Source organism: Podarcis gaigeae, assembly GCF_964106915.1.
Source record: "Podarcis gaigeae genome assembly, chromosome: 4".
In the NCBI taxonomy this organism is placed as follows: Eukaryota; Metazoa; Chordata; class Lepidosauria; order Squamata; family Lacertidae; genus Podarcis; species Podarcis gaigeae.
In genome coordinates, this window is record NC_139677.1 from 4,716,416 (window position 1) to 4,733,406 (window position 16,991).

General features: G+C 43.3%; 2 long non-coding RNA genes across 2 annotated transcripts in view; one reads left to right on the top strand and one right to left on the bottom strand.

Annotated features, from left to right (window-relative positions):
- The window catches only part of LOC310844110, a 35,947-nt gene extending 23,969 nt beyond the window's left edge, over positions 1–11,978 (top strand). Inside the window, exons 4-7 of the long non-coding RNA XR_014563943.1 lie at positions 2,198–2,297; positions 3,039–3,147; positions 6,776–6,970; positions 11,397–11,978. This is a non-coding gene — a long non-coding RNA (uncharacterized lncRNA). The remainder of the gene's footprint in view (positions 1–2,197; positions 2,298–3,038; positions 3,148–6,775; positions 6,971–11,396) is intronic.
- LOC310844124 lies at positions 11,953–16,172 on the bottom strand. The gene is made up of 2 exons (XR_014563960.1): positions 15,627–16,172; positions 11,953–14,733 (listed from the first exon to the last, which is right to left on the bottom strand). It is a non-coding gene; the product is annotated as an uncharacterized lncRNA (long non-coding RNA).
- Between the last annotated feature and the right edge of the window lie 819 nt (positions 16,173–16,991).

The following is a 16,991-nucleotide window of genomic DNA, read 5'->3' on the forward strand; positions in this document are numbered from 1 at the left end:
CAGAAGCAACCATAAAAGGCGAAGCAGCTTGGTTTGCATTTCTTGGCTTTCTTGTAATTTTTTTAGAGGTGGTTTTGTTCATCGGTGACTTGTTTTAAAAAAAGTCCCATTGACTGACACCTTATTTCCCTCTCTGAACTTGGAAAATAACTTCTCTAATTCCAGATGAGGCACTCTCAGAAATCAGAGCTTCACATTTCCAGCAGTGGCATTGAAAATACAGTGCAATGCAAAAAGTCCAAAGGACCCTAACTCAGATTTGTCCCATGTGGTTAAAATAATTAGTTCTTCCAATATTGGGGAAAGAAGCAGCAGGGTTTGAGGGTCTGAATGGTACTTCTGACCCACAAGATTGCATGAAACTAGGATCTAGTATTCCCTGACATTTTACTGTGCCCTTCGTCAAGCCTCTGGTGGTGAGGGATGCTCAAGGATTTAGTATGGTCTTTATTTTTAAATAAACTAACCTGATTTATGCTTCCTGAATTAAAGTGGGAACTGGAACACAGTTCTTAAGCTCAAAAAGCAAGCAAAGAAAAGACCCAGCCCCTATTAAAAGGTGTTTAAAATGTTACATTTCAGGGGTCAAAACCAGAGTGAATTTGTGTGAGCATTTTTTTTAAAAAAAGTTCTGACTGATGCGGAAATAGGACAGAACAGACTTATGAATGAACACATGTGAAAGTGACACAAAATTTTATTGGAATTTTATTTACAACATAACACAAACCCCCCACCCCCTAATACACAAATCCACCCTCATTAAACGTGAACATAACATGCAGTGAGCATAACATACAACAATACAAATAACCAAATAAAAGACTTCCTTTATCCTGTATCTGGCCTCCTTATTTACTACTTATAAACTGTTTCCTTTATGAATACTTAAGATTTTTCTAATTATAACTTAAATATCCACGAAGTCTCCTACAGACATTAATGAAAACAAGTCCAGGTATGTATGTTAGGGCACTGTTTTGTGAAGTATTCTCTGCATTTTCCCCATGCTTTTTGAAACTTTTGTCTAGTGTGATCTCTAATTGCTTCTGTTAATCTAGCCAGTTCAATATACCCTAACAGTTTGTCATGCCATTCCTTTTTCGTTGGCACAGTTTCTTTTTTCCCCCAGTTTTTAGCAATTAGGATCCTTGCCGCTCATGTGGCATAGAGGAATATTTTCTGATCTTCTCTTGCTATAAAGTGACACAAAAAAAGAACAGACTTGTTTCTCTATCCTTCGTTGTGAAGAGAGGAATTCTTGAGACTCTTAAAATCAGGACTGTGAGTTTGAGCCCAGCATTGGGCAAAACATTCCTGCATTGGAGGGGCTTGGACCAGAAGACCCTCATGGTCCCTTCCAACTCTGTCATTCTATGATTCTAGGTTCAGCCTTCCTGCTTGTACAGATGTTTTTGCCTTATTACCAAGCAGCACCTGCCCCGTGTGCTTCACTGATCATCCTTTCTGAAGTTGTCTGAATATCTCAGCTGCTTTACATATATTTATGCAACATAGGGCAAATCTGTTTTTATTTATTGCATGTATATTTCATGCTTCCTCCAGGGAGCTCAGGTTGGCACCTTCCCTTACTTTTGTCTGTTATTTACTTTACTTATGGTGTGTCACTGAACTTCATAAGGCGTACAAAGTGCTTGCTCACATCTTCACAGAATGTGTGTGTGTAGGAATGATTTTCCCCACTGTTTTTGTGTGTATTGCAAAACCAAAAGTAATTTCCATGGCAATGTTAAAAACAGAAGACCAAATCACTCTGCCACCAGCTAGCACTGCAAGTGTCATTCATCATTATCAGAATTAATTATGTCCCTGTGCCCAAATTCTTACATGCAGTAGGCTGGGATGTGCACACCCAACCACCCACCTCTCTACCCTCCACCCAGGCAAGTATAAGACGTTATCAGAGGTCAAGGACACATTTCAGCCAGGTAAAAATGCTCATGTGAGGTGAAATAAGATAGGAGAGGGGCTGTATCCTGGGGTGATGATGTGGTAGGGTGTTGCGTAGGAAGAGTTCCAAAGATACAGAGGACTGGAGAGCAACATTTGGCTCGTGGGCCTGAAGTTCCCCACTCCTCTCCTAAATGAATTCATACTTTATATCATAACCTTCTGATACAACTGACTGAGGCCTCGGCTGTTTGTTTCTGTGTATGGATTTTCTCTATCCTTTTAGCTAATCCAAGCAGCAGAATATCCAGGACTCACGAGAAGATATGGAAGCTGATTGGCAAAACACACAGGAAGAACTGGGATGTTTATGACCCAATTGCAATGCAAGGCCTCTGTTTGGAAGATCCTGTCACATAATTCCACTCCATTTCCACATTAATCTGCATTTTTAACCCCCCCTCAAAATACATATTTATACATCACCAACTATGTACTGGCAGACTGCAAAATTTCATAGGCAAAAATAGAGGGGTCCTTGCTCCCCTGAAAGATTACCATTTAAAACAGACAATGGGGAAAACAGCAGTGACAGGATTGATGTGGACAAATGCATTACAGCTTGCTTATATTTGAGAATGAGGATTAACAGGATAAGCCAAAGGCCCTGTAGGAAAGAAGAGTTTTGAGAGGGCATTTGAAGGAGAGGAGAAAAACAAATAGCTTGTAAATGAAAACTCCTAAAACTTCCTAATTCCCACAGAAGAAACAAGCACAAGTACAAATATAATTTTGAGTTATGTTTCCAAGTCTGAATAACTTTGCACACATCAGTAGGAGAATCCTCATTCACCTTCTCCTATCACTTATGGTGAAACCCCACATGGAAGGAGATGCTCGTATCAAATCCTGTTATCACACTATGTTATCACACTAAAGACCTATGAGATAAATTTGAGATCTATGACCTTGCAAACCATCAACTAGCAGAGTGCACTCTGGACATGGAATCTGAGGTGAAATAAATGTTCTTAATTCTGTTTTTGGAAATCCAAAATTTTGAGAAAATAATTTAGTATAAAACATTATTTATATTCTTATTTTAGTATCCTACTTTTTTCATGCAGTTAATTTCCAGGAGGTCTCCTGTCCATGCATGGGCCAGATCCATAATGGCAAAGTGGTGTCCTTATGGGACTTCAGACCACACCAAAGCCTCCTCTGCTTTTGTCATGGGTAAGTGCAGTCACAGCAAAGGGAACCCAAGCCTTGTAGCACTGTTTTCTTTTCCTTTTTAATATGGGCCAAAATACATTCTGTGTTTCTCATTTTTGTGACATATAAATATTACCAGTTTTATTTTTCTAGAAAAAGAGGTGCCAGAACTCACCGTGAACACCTCCCTTGTTCTTTTATAATGGCAATGGAGGCCACCTGAGAGGTGCCGAAACTGAGTTATGACAAGTGCTGGCTGAAAAAAAACCCTGGATGTTACTGGTCTTCACATTCTTCTCCAAACACAGTTGTTCATGGGAACAGCCATGGTATATATTTCTATTAGACCTGCAATCTGTAATCATTTTTGAGGTGTAGGTGGGTTCCCACGAGGCAAGACACAGCGATAACAGCGGTAACTTTTATTGAACTACATAACTGGGAAACAGGGGCAAAGCAACTGCTTATATACATTCCTGAAAGCCTGGGCCACTCCCACCTCCAACGTGATTGGCTGTCTAAATTTCCAAGCTGTGAATCACGACTCAGAGTTCAAGGGCCAATGGCAGAGGCCCAAATCCTGCAATGTTCTGTGATTGGACATCGTGTATTGAATCAGAACACAGGAGCTCAGAATCCTTAGTCCAGATTTAAGCTCAGGCAAACACAAACCACTGAATACATAACAATTTTACTCAGTAAATTCATGAACTAATGTTCCGTGGAGAAATCCTGTACACAAGAAAGTGGCATAAAGCAAATTGGTCTAAGTTAAACCAGGGTAAAGTTACACCAGATCCAAACTTGTTTCAGCAGCAGGGCTACTGCCGTCTGAATCAGCATAGGTCTGGCAGAGGCAAAACAGACCTTTAAAATAATGTTTGTGTTACAGCACCCTTTCTGCCAACTTGACTTATGCAATTCAGTCTTGTGAGCTGAATTGGCTTAGGATGCAGCCAACACCCCCCATCCCCAGTCTGACCACCACCATGACCCTTTTAGGGCTTATGGCATTTGCGATTTGCTGGGCTCATCTAAGTTGGATAGGTGAGAAGCGCCAGCATATCTTTGACTGACCTGAGGATCAGAGAGCTAAGCTGCGGTAGCCCAGCAGCACCAGGAACCTCCTGGCTCAGCTGGAGATCTGCTGGATCCTAAGCTGCTCATAACATACTGAAGTGCATTGTGCCCACAGTTGCGTAACATGATTCTATCTACATTTATGTATGGTATGAGACACATTTGTCAAGCCATCTCTGTCCGTGGTGGGCAGGTGAATTCTTCACCCTGGGTGATCTGAACTGTTATAAAACGTATCTTGACCATCCTTTGGTCTAAATCTTTTACTCCTTTCAGACTTGAAAGCATTTCTTTGCACAGTGATAGTGGTGTATTACAATTTTAATACTTGGAAAATGTTTCAAAATAATTTTTTGCTTGTTGTCCAATCAGCTTGGGTAACATGATAGCATACATTTTGACCACATATTTTCTTTTCTTTTCAGTGCTGACTTTAACAATAAACTGTGATCCAACGTTTCATAAAACAAGCAGTCCCATTATAAATGAACATATATTTTGCAGAACTAATACCATAGTGGCATAGTTGCATTCACTGAAGTTGTAAGCTGCTTAAGAATGCATGCTTTAAATCCAGTTCTTTAGCAGAGATTAACTGAACTCCTAGTGGGAATCACGTTTAAAACACTTCCTTATGTGCTCAATTAATGAAAAAAGAAAGCTGTATCATGTTTTTAGCTAAAGACTCCAAGGGGATTATTTAAGAGGTATTTGTCATCTTGAATGCATTCCTTGGCTGTCTAAAATTACTTTTATGATCACATTATCTATTCATTCCAACCAGCAATCCTAACATAAAAAACAAAAACCACTTAAATAACCCCAGGAGCCAACAGCATTATGGTTTTATGTGATTACATATAGCATAAATATAGGTACTCTATAAATGTAAGTACATTTGTACATACACCTCATGACTAAATTCTGAGAAAGGGGTGGAGGAGGAGGAGAGCGACAGTTTCCAAAAAAACACAGAACTTAATTTTGCACATGAGATTGGTAATTTGCCAAATGTTTGCTCACATAACGCCTAGTTCAAAGTTAAGCAGAATGTGAAGATAATGTTAAGTCTATTAAAAACACCATTAAAATAATTTGTTTTTAATTGAATAATGAAATTAAGGCTATCAAGTAAGGCTTCCATTTTGCTGACATTTTCCCAATCACTGTAGATGGCTAGAAAATACTTTCTTAAATGAGCAGTAATGGCCTGGATGGTTGGTTGTTACTAGCTACTCAGTACATTACCCCCCCCCCCCGCCCGCTCTTATGGGGCTGCAGAGAAGCAGTCTGTGCATGCAAAGTCCTAGTATGATTGGGAGGCTAAATCGTGTCCTCCAAATCATGGAGAACCACGTGTTGCGGTGAGATCACCAAACTGCCTTCTTGTTGATGGGGCGGGCCCGTTTGGATGACCTCCGCACCTCATTGGTTGCCTCTTTGTTACTGGGGAAAATTTTCTGTCGGTTTGGGTTTGATTGGCAACTAAGGGGCTATTTAGGGGCTGCACGAGGTGAAGTACTTTCTCTTTCGCATCATGCAGCGGATCTCCCTCCCTATAACTTAGGGTTGTGTTTTTGACCTTGCTATGCCGGTCTAGGAGTCGTCTGTTTTTGGAGCAGGGGCCCGGTATGAATTTTGCCACTTGGCTGATTGGCTGGTGCCCCTTGGTTTCTGCCTACCGTGTAGCAAATCGTCACAACTTGGTAAGGTTGGTGGTTAGGCATTGGTTCATTCTTTGGTGGAGGGGATTATGGGTTGGCTGTGCCTGCCCCTCATTTTTGGTTGCTGCTGCTAGGGAATTCCGTTAAAGGAATCCAGGGGCTCGACTTGCTCTGTCCGATCCCCTCTCTTGGGTAGGGCCATGCCAGAGTTCCTGGGAGCATCTGGGGTGAACTAGGAGTCGGAAATCCGCCTCTGTGCTCCCCCTGGATGTTTTCCCTTACTGACCTCTGGAGGTTCCAGTTGTCAGTCCTGTTCCTGCCGGTGCAGGTTCAGGTAGTCCGAACCAATGCCTAAGTAACCATTCACATGCTGTAATCAATAAAGTTGTGGCTAAATTAACGCCAAAAATCTTAAACAAATATTCTGTGTCCTGTGTGATTTATTTTGGAGAGGGTCTGGGGGTCTTCACACGCAAGAGTCTGATTCTGCAAATGGCAGCTTCATGTGATGAATGGTGTTTGCCGGCTCCTCCATGCTATTCATGTAGAATTATCAGTTCAACAGTTAATTGTAAAATCAAAATCATCAAATTGCTGCTTGCTGCTTCTCTGTTTCTGACAAGGAAACATTTCTTTGCAGGCAATCCTGTCTTAGATTATGAGAATTGTGGGCACAGTTCAACCCAAGCAGCTGCCTCCACAACGATTCAGCTCTCCCCCTGAGCCCTCCACTGGCTGCCACCCCCCAAAGATCTTTTACTGTGGGGTCCAGCAGGTCACTATAATCCTCTCCCCCCCCCCCTTGCAGGGAGTGATGGGACTGGTTTACAAGCGGTCCACCACCTGCTACAAGAAACAAGGAACATTGTTTATTGCTTTTAATTTAACCCATCCTTTCCCACCAGGAAAAGAACAATACGGTTGAAAAGGCAAAAGCTCACCCCATCCACAGTGAACCCTCTTGCCCCAAGTGCCCTTCTGGAGTGTGCATGTTTGACCCACAAAAGCAGTTTTGCCAGATGCAATACTTCAAAGCAGACACTATTGCAAGCTAATGGATGGTTTCTGATTATCCAGAAGTAGAATCAACAAATGACAAGGTAATTGGTGCAGAAAAGCCCCAACCCTTCTAAATGTGCAAGCTCTGGTTGGTTTAACTGATAGATAAATCAATGAAAATCATGCTTCTAAATAGGTTTTTAGGTCACATCCACACCATTTATTTAAAACACATTTATGTATACCACTTTAATAGTCATGGCTTCCTGGGAATTATTGTTTACCCACCACAAAGCTATAATTTCCAGCACCCATAAAAAATAGTTCCCAGAAAAGGGGAAGCCATGTGCTTTAAACTTATGATGTGGAAGTTGCATTGGTAAGTCACAGTAAGTTCATTTGAGAGTAGGATTGCAGCATAGGGTTTCAGTAAGAGCAATTTTATATTTGGCAAGGGTAAATGTATGGGGACAAATTTATTTGGGGTGCATAACCTTCAGGTACAAGAGGCCACCGCCACATGAAAGCAAAGTAGGTCTGGATCTATTCAGGGCTTGGATGGTTGTCTGCCTGGGAACCAAATACTCTAAACTGCCCTTTGATCTTTGGATGAAGGGCAGTACATAAATTTAATAAGTAGTAGTAGTAGTAGTAGTAGTAGCAGCAGCATGTTACTCCAGGTTCCATGAAGACAGCAGGGCAGAATAAGTAGAACAACCCAGGCAGGAAAACAAATAAAATTTGAATCCTATAGGGAATGTTATAGGAAATGGAAAGCTTTGATTTCTTCTAATAATGCTAGATTCTGCTTTTCATCACTTGTAATTTACCTGTTTCAATTGTTCAAAGAGTTCTCTGCAAATATATGTGAATTATAATGTAAACAGATATGAAAATTATAATTGGTTAGACCAGAGTTTTCCAGCTGGGGGCCATATGGCCCCCTGGGGCCCCCAGGATATTCCAAGGGGGCCACAGGTAAAAATGCATAAATGGGGAGGGGGCACTGTTTCTGTAAGTTTCCTCCTCCATGTCAAATAACTGGGGTCAAATAAGTGTGGTTTACTTTTTATAATGCATGGAAGATGGATCTCCCTTGGGAGGTTCTGGACTCTCCTTCCTCGGAGGCTTCTAAGCAGAGCTTGGATGGTCTTCTGTCCCAGATGCTTTAGCTGAGTTTACTGCGTTGCAGGGGGTGGCACCTGAAAGATGACCTTCAGCGTCTTCCAGCTCTATGATTCCATGATTCTATGTTTTTCTGCTTCAACAATATTTCATTATGTTCCTATCATTTTATGTAATTGTATTTTGTATACATTATAAATAAATTATAAATAAAGCATGTTTTATTTGCAAACAAAACATTTAAATAGCTACTTTTCTACTGGTAGGATGGGGGGCATGGGCATAGTCAGGATTTTTGATAGGGGGACAGGCTTTTGTTGGGGGGGTAGAACCTCTGATTTGTATTGATTTTTACTTATTGGGGGGGGGGTCAGCTGCCCCTCTGCCCCACTGGCTGCAACTTTATTAAAATACAAGAAATGTGAGTGGTTGCTTAGGCATTGGTTGCAACTATCTGACCCCGCACGGGGACTGACTGACATTTGCACACCTGCAAAAGTCAGAAAGGGAAAACATTTTGGGGAGAAAGATGGAGCTGGGTACCATGCCCTCACCTCTCCCCAAATGCTCCCAGGGGCTCTTGCGTGGCTCTAGCCCCTTGACAGGGGTTCAGACAAAAGCATGGGGAGCCCCTGGGTTCCTTTAACGGAAAACCTTTGCAGCAGCAGCATTTTGGAGGGGCAGGCACAGCCAATCCATACCCCTCCACCAACCATTTTTAACCAATGCCTAACCGCAACCTTACAAGTTGTGACGATTTGCTACGCAGAAAGCAAAAACCAAATGGCACCAGCCAATCAGCCAAATGGACAAAATTCCTACCGGGCCCCTGCCCCAAGAGCAGACAACCCCATGACAGGCATAGCAAGGTCAAGCGAACAACCCTAAATATTGGGAGGGTGGGCGGATGATCCGATGTGCACAGCGAAAAGAGGAAGCTCAACACTGTGTGCAGAGAATATAAGACTTCTTATATTCTCCCCAATCAAATTCTCCCCAATGACAAGAGGAGCCCAATTGCATTGATGGCCAACTACCTTTACCCACCCAGCAACAGTGGGATGTCTTGCTAGACCCCACTGCAACACGTGCTCTCTATGAAGGAGAACACACTTTGTGCTAAAAACTATCTGAGGTGAGGGAAAGAAAGAGCATAGCTCAAACAGAAACTTCCTGGTGCTATCCCAAGTGCAGTGGCGTAGCGTGGGTTGTCAGCACCCGGGGCAAGGCAAGTAATTTGCGCCCCCTAACCCCTGGATTTTAGCACTCGAGTGCGAGCGCGCCCCCCAGATGTTGCGGCCGGCCCCCCCTGCACCCCCACGCTACGCCACTGGGGCTGGGGGCGAGTGAAGGAGCCAAGGACCCCCCCTTAAGGCTCAGCAGGAATTTATTAAATTTATTATTTGCGGAGCCCCCACGGGCCGAGGCAGCCGAAGCCCCCTCCCCTCGGGCGCCTCCCCGCCCCCTCCTCTCCTTGGGCGCTCCGAGGCGCTCCAGATCCGGGCTTGGCGAGCGCCTCTCCTCCCCCCAGCCTGGTCCGGGGGCTTCCAGCCGCGCTCCGTCCTCACCCGAACCCCCCCCCCCCCCCCCGCTGAGACTTGCGCTGAGAGCCGGAGCCAGCAGCGCCCCCTTCCGCCGGGAGACCCTCGCCCGCCCACCGGCTTCCTCTCGGAGGGTTTTGGAGAGTGCAGGGCGCGGCGAGGCCCCTTGGAGCTCTCCTCCCTCCCAGTCGGCAGAAGCAGCCGTCGCCTGTGGCTGGGCTGAGGGGCTGGCATCGGCATCGGGGTGCGGAGGCTGCCCGTGCCTGGCCAGGCGTTGGTGGCGGCGTCGGCGCTGCTGCAGCGGCTGCTCCTCCTGCGAGCAGTGATCGGAGCGCAGCTGCAGCGGCGGCGGGGGGGGCGCGCACGCGCTAGGGCGCAAGGCTGGGGATGGCGGCGGGGAGCCCGGCGGAGGAAGGAACTTGTCCCTTCCCTCTGGACTCGCGCCCCCCCCCAGATGTTGCGCCCGGTGCGGCCGGCACCCCCCACGCTACGCCACTGCCCAAGTGTCTTCAGGTGGGGCTAAGAAATACCATTGTCTGAAACTTAAGAATGCTTTCACCAGTCAGGGTGGCCAGAATAGAAATTTAGAACTGATTAGGGGAACAAAATGACAATTTTTCTAGCTTTTTAATTTCAGTGAGTGTAAAATAAAAAGGAAAGGTATGATTAATATGACCCTGTCAAATATTATTAGGCCCCAAATTACCTTTCTGCTTTTTACATCTCTAGTGACACACTATTAGCCCTGCATAGGGAGGTTTTTAACAGTTGGGTGTTTTTAGATATACTGTAAGCCAGCCAGAGCGGCTGGGGAAACCCAGCAAGATAGGTGGGGTATAAATAAAATTATTATTATCATTATTACTATCCATTTTGCTGCTACATCCATCAACACAAATTTTGCAGCCATACTACTAGTAACCATCTCCTTCCCCGTGTCTGTTTATTAATATATTTTCACCTATATCATAGAAACAGAAAATAATCTAAAATATATTTCATATGCACTTCTACCTGGAAACTTTGATTCTAAATTAGGATATATGTAGAATTACCTTTAAAGAAATGTATGGACATCCATTTTTGTAATAGTGCAAATCAAGTGTCAATACATTTTGGTTACATGCAGAACATTTTTGGATTAAAGTGTTCTTAACCAAATGTTTTCTGTACAAATATGGCACTTTAATAGAATTGCCCTCCTGAAAGCGCCCCAAGTACTTTAAAAAAGATTGTTTGTGAACATTTTCAGTTACAGTGTTTCACCTCTGGAGTCCAACAACATTTGGAGAGCTTTAGGTTGCCCCTGAGATACATGTTGAAGTCACTGAGGGATGAAGAAAAAGGAGAGCACATGAAAAGATGCACTTTAAAGAGTTTCTTAAGGACCAATACTTTTTAAGTTGAATTGTCTTACTGGGGAAAATCATAAGTATTCAACTTGACATAGCTGTAGAAACTCAGTAACAAAAGCACTCGTGTGACATTTTAACATGTTTAAAACAATTAAATAAAAAAGGCCGTGACAAAAAAAATGGGACTAACTAAAGGCCAGCAAATAAAGCATGTAAAAATAATAATTGTTAATCTCTTTAAGAACAGCAACTGATGATGTGACGTAAAAGGTATCAGTGCAGTTTATGGGTTAATCAAGAGGGTTTAGCCAGCCCACACACCAAAAAATGCTCACAAAAAACATGTAATCACTTGAAACAGGATGTTCATTGAAACACATCTTATGAACAATGAAAACTTCCTCCCTTATAATCCTAAGTATTTATACTTAGACTTTATGTTTTATGTGTTTCTGGCTTTACTAGAATCGGTTTCATCAGTATTGTGTTGACATTTCCACCAACAGAAACACAACAGGACACCTGGACTTGCTTTGGAACCTGAGCTGCTTGGTGCGGATAAAACAGGCTGGGAAGGACAATGTGGCAAGCTGAAAATAAGAACAATTGATAAGTACACTCTTCCGGTACCCCACTTCTCTGCTTCAATTTGCACTCTCTTGCATCACTTGCAATAGAAAAGATGTGTGGGCTAAGATAAATGAGCTTAATTGTCTAACCTGATGTTTTGCATGTCCCTGCCATTTGGAAGGGAAGAGGCACTGGTCTACAAATGTGCTGAAATATAAATGGATTAATGGAAGTGGCCAAAAGCTCAGCTGCTCTGTAAAACAATACAGGAGCAAGGGGGCCCTTTACTTGTCCTTGGCAGTACATCCTCCCCATCTAGATTTAGGCTTGAAAGACCAATTAAACGTGTGTGTGCAAAGGAAGGCTGGTTGCAAGCATTGCACCATTTGTGACAGTGCACGATTTCTTGCTGATCGCAATCACTTAAGGTATCGGTGCTAGCTTCCCATTTCTGAGATTTGTGGATCTTTAATTGGCTGTTCTTTTTTAAAAAAAATATAATTAAATCTTATACTGTGTATGCTGTAGTCAGAGATGTTTCTACAACTTGGCATACTGTACTACTCTGACACTGTTGATATGAGCTGGCAATCAGCTAATGGGCACATGGGAAATCTTATCTGATTTATAAAAGGAAGGCCTCTATGCAATAATTGATGTGACATGACACCATCACCAAAGTTATTATTGGGAAATAGTAACAGTTGATTTTGAATACTTTGACACTTCACAGATACCTGTCAACTTTCTGTCTGATGAGGGGCATGTTTACTTGTCCTGAATTGTTATGAGAACATGCAGTATCTAGTAAAGCTGTATTCCAATGCCTTCGTTCTTGGGTTAAGATGCCCATTTGCTGTTGGCAAAAGTTCTGCATGGGATTATAAAGGCCTAAATGAATAGAGAATATCCACAGCTATTAGACAGAGTGTGCCCAGGGCATCTATCCTAATAGGTGTAGTGTGCCCAATGAAGCTTTGAGCTGGACTGAGGAATCAAAGTAAGCTATATTGAAATCAAAATATGAGGTCACCAGCTGCCCACCAGCAGAAGATAAATACATCTTTTTGCACTGCCAAATGCTGAAACATCATGGAATCAGTGAAGTGTAATATTATGCCTAGGTTTCTAAGGCATTTCTTCAGTGTTTGGCACAATATGCCTAAGTGGCCGATATGCCATGAAATCTCTAATGTACCTTCATGTCTGAGAGGTGGCCAAAGACAAAGCAATAGTATTATACATCATAGGCATTAATGTATAATACTTAAGTGCCTTAGTGTTGGTGTTGGTGGTTTGTGTTTTCTCCTCTATAAAAGTCCTTTTACTGCTCAATGAATTCAGATTATCAGTTTGACGCAGTAATTGAAGTGACGTGACAGCATCACCAGAGTTATTCTTGGGACACAGTGACTGCTGATTTTAAATATTCTGACATTTCACAGATACCTGTCATGTTTACATCTCGCCCTGTTCTCTGCAAAGGGGACATAACTTAGCAGTAAAGCATGCAAGCAATCTCAAGGTTAATTATTTCCTAGTATCTCCAATTAAAGGATATTGGGTAGCAGCACTTTATTAGACCTTTGCCTCAGAATCTGACCAGTTTCAAATGGAGAAGACAACACTGAGCTTGATCGACCAATGGCCTGACTCAGTATAAGATAGATTCATAGCTTTAAAAAAAAAAAGTTGTAGGTGAATTGTGTTTCTCACCTCCTTGAGTGGGTTTTCCAAGTTTGCACTCCTGGGCACTTTCACAAATATGGATAATTATTTTTATTTCAGGTTGTCAGAGCTCAGAATTTGGAAGACTAAACACTGGTGTATGTAAAGCTCTTATTTATTAATCATAAAAATAAAATTTTGCTACTAGCTAACAAATCAAGCGGATGTATGAATTATCAACAAGTAATTAATCTCATTTCACAGTGCCTTTAAAACCTGCCTTCAGAGCCTTAAATATAGTTGCTGCAGTCACTGTTCCTAGTTGCTAGCCTGCACTGATGACTGCAATCACCTCTCAGCAGTACAAAACACTTCATGGCTGCAGGGCCCTCTTTTTTTAAATGCTTGGGCTAGTCCTGCCCAGTAGACATGGAAGTGCTTACAAGCCATACCCCTTGGCAGACTTGCAAATCATAGCATCATAGAGTTGGAAGGAACTCAACCCTCTGCAATGCAGGAATCTCAGCTAAGGCATCCATGAGAGCTGGCCATCCAACCTCTGCTTAAAAACCTCCAATAAAGGAGAATTCACCACCTCCCAAGGGAGTATGTTCTACTTTCAAAAAGCTCTTACTGTCCAAAAGTTCTTCCTGATGTGTAGTCAGAATCTCCTTTCTTGTAACTTGAAGCCATTGGTTTGTGTCATACCCTTCAGAGCAGGTGAAAACAAGCTTGCTCCATCTTCCATGTGATAGCCCTACAGATATTTGGAGATGGCTTCTCTCAGGCTCCTTTTCTCCAGCCTAAACAATAGCCTGCTCACTCAACCATCCTGCATAAAGCTGGGTTTCCAGACCCTTGATCATCTTGGTTGCCTTCCTCAGCACACCTTCCAGCTTGTCAACATCCTTCTTAAATTGTGGTGCCCAGAATGGACACAGTATTCCAGGTGTGGTTTAACCAAGGTAGGACAGAGAGGTACTATTAGTTCCCTTGATCTGGATACTATACGTCTGTTGATGCAACTTAGAATAGTGTTAGATTTTTTCAGCATGAGTCTGAAAGTTACTTACATACATAGGGGATGGTAGCCCAGGTCAATCAGGATTCTTGTCCACATAGAGCACATAGATGACCAAACTTGACCCTCCAGCTGTTTTGGGACTACAAGTCCCATCATCCCTGACCACTGGTCCTGTTAGCTTGGGATGATGGGAGTTGTAGTCCCAAAACAGCTGGAGGGCCAAGTTTGGCCATCACTGACATAGAGGGAGCCCTACCTGTGTACTACTTAGACTTTCAGAATGATGCTACTCAATCACCAGACCAGCGCATATTGGCATCTGGGAGTGGAGAGAACTGTTTCACATGTTCCATACCTAATGCTACCAAACATCTGACTTTTGTGTCACAAAAATACAGATTCCCTTCCAATTTCACATCCCTCCCTTCTTTGCAGATCAATACTGTGAACCCAAAAGGTGTTTGTTTTTTTAATGCAAAGCTGGGAGCTAGAAATAAAAATGGAATGAAATATTAGCCAAGGGTAGGGGATTGGGATTTGAATTATGCAACTTTCTCCAACAGGAAGGCATACAATGGCGGCTGGATGGATGGCGGCTAACAGATTGAGGCTGAATCCTGACAAGACAGAAGTACTGTTTTTGGGGGACAGGAGGCGGGCAGGTGTGGAGGATTCCCTGGTCCTGAATGGGGTAACTGTGCCCCTGAAGGACCAGGTGCGCAGCCTGGGAGTCATTTTGGACTCACAGCTGTCCATGGAGGCACAGGTCAAATCTGTATCCAGGGCAGCTGTTTACCAGCTCCATCTGGTACGTAGGCTGAGACCCTATCTGCCTGCAGACTGTCTCGCCAGAGTGGTACATGCTCTGGTTATCTCCCGCTTGGACTACTGCAATGCGCTCTACGTGGGGCTACCTTTGAAGGTGACCCGGAAACTACAACTAATCCAGAATGCGGCAGCTAGACTGGTGACTGGGAGCGGCCGCCGAGACCATATAACACCGGTCTTGAAAGACCTACATTGGCTCCCAGTACGTTTCCGAGCACAATTCAAAGTGTTGGTGCTGACCTTTAAAGCCCTAAATGGCCTCAGTCCAGTATATCTGAAGGAGCGTCTCCTCCCCCATCGTTCTGCCCGGACACTGAGGTCCAGCTCCGAGGGCCTTCTGGCGGTTCCCTCACTGCGAGAGGCCAAGTTACAGGGAACCAGGCAGAGGGCCTTCTCGGTAGTGGTGCCCGCCCTGTGGAATGCCCTCCCATCAGATGTCAAAGCGATAAACAACTACCTGACATTCAGAAGACATCTGAAGGCAGCCCTGTTCAGGGAAGTTTTTAATATGTGACATTTTAGTGTATTTTTCATCTCTGTTGGAAGCCGCCCAGAGTGGCTGGGGAAACCCAGCCAGATGGGCGGGGTACAAATAATAAATAATTATTATTATTATTATTATTATTATTATTATTATTATTATTACAATGCAGAGTAAACAAGGTGGTCCCTTTTAGCTTAAAATGGCAGAATGCTGTCTCTTAGGGTGATCTTCCCAGAGACCTGCAAGTGACAGGGCCCTTTGACCCTAACATAAGCTGGCATGAGCATTGTAGTTTTTGACATGACAGTGAGTATTCCTGTTAACATAGTACTGCAATCACACCAAAGAATGTGATTTGAAAGAGTGTATGTGCAACGATGTCTAATGATGCTAACTTGTGATTTTTCAGCTGCAAAATTTTTTTTGGGGGGGTCTAACTTAGGAAGCCAATATTAACTCGCAAATAAAAGCAGTTTGCTAAGAATTGGCTGGACATAATAAAAGTTCCCCACCTTTATGGACTAATGTGACAAAACCTATAACAAAGGGAAGAAACAAGCCACAATGTTATTTGGGAATTGTGGTGCAAGGCTTTAAGCTTTTTGTGCAAAGGCTGGCCATGAATTTCTGTCACCCTCAAGTTTTTTACAAGGGTCTTACTAGCTCTTCATTTCCTCTTGGGAGAGGCAACTAATACAGAGAAGGTGGGATATAATAATAATAATAATTTATTATTTGTACCCCGCCCATCTGGCTGGGTTTCCCCAGCCACTCTGGGCGGCTTCCATAGAAACCAGAAAACACTAAAATATCATACATTAAATACTTCCCTGAACAGGGCTGCCTTAAGATGTCTTCTGAATGTCAGGTAGTTGTTTATCGTTTTGACATCTGATGGGAGGGCGTTCCACAGGGCGGGCGCCACTACCGAAAAGGCCCTCTGCCTGGTTCCCTGTAGCTTTGCTTCTCGCAATGAGGGAACCGCCAGAAGGCCCTCGGTGCTGGACCTCAGCGTCCGGGCAGAACGATGGGGGTGGAGACGCTTCCACATTATATCCAAGCCAAGCCATTCATTTAACTATAAACTTTTGAAATCTCAATTTGGATTCTTACTTGGCAACATTCCAAAAGGCACATGGCCCAGTTCTTCAATCTGTTAAAATCATTTTGAATCCTGATTCTGTCCTCTGTGGCATTAGCTACCCCTCCCAGTTTGGTGTCATCTGCAAATTTGATGAGCTATTTATAAAGTTCTTTATAAAGACATTGACCAACAACAGGCCCAGGATGGAACCCTGCGGCACCCCACTTGTCACTTTCCCCCAGGATGACGAGGAACCATTGATGAGTGCTCTTTGGGTTCAGTCAGTCAACCTGCTACAAATCCACCTAACCGTTACCTTGTTCAACCCACATTTTACTAGCTTCCTCACAAGAATATCACTTTCTCAAAAGCCTTACTAAAATCAAGGTACACTATGCCCACAGCATTCCCCTGATCCACCAAGTTTGCAACTCCATAAAAAA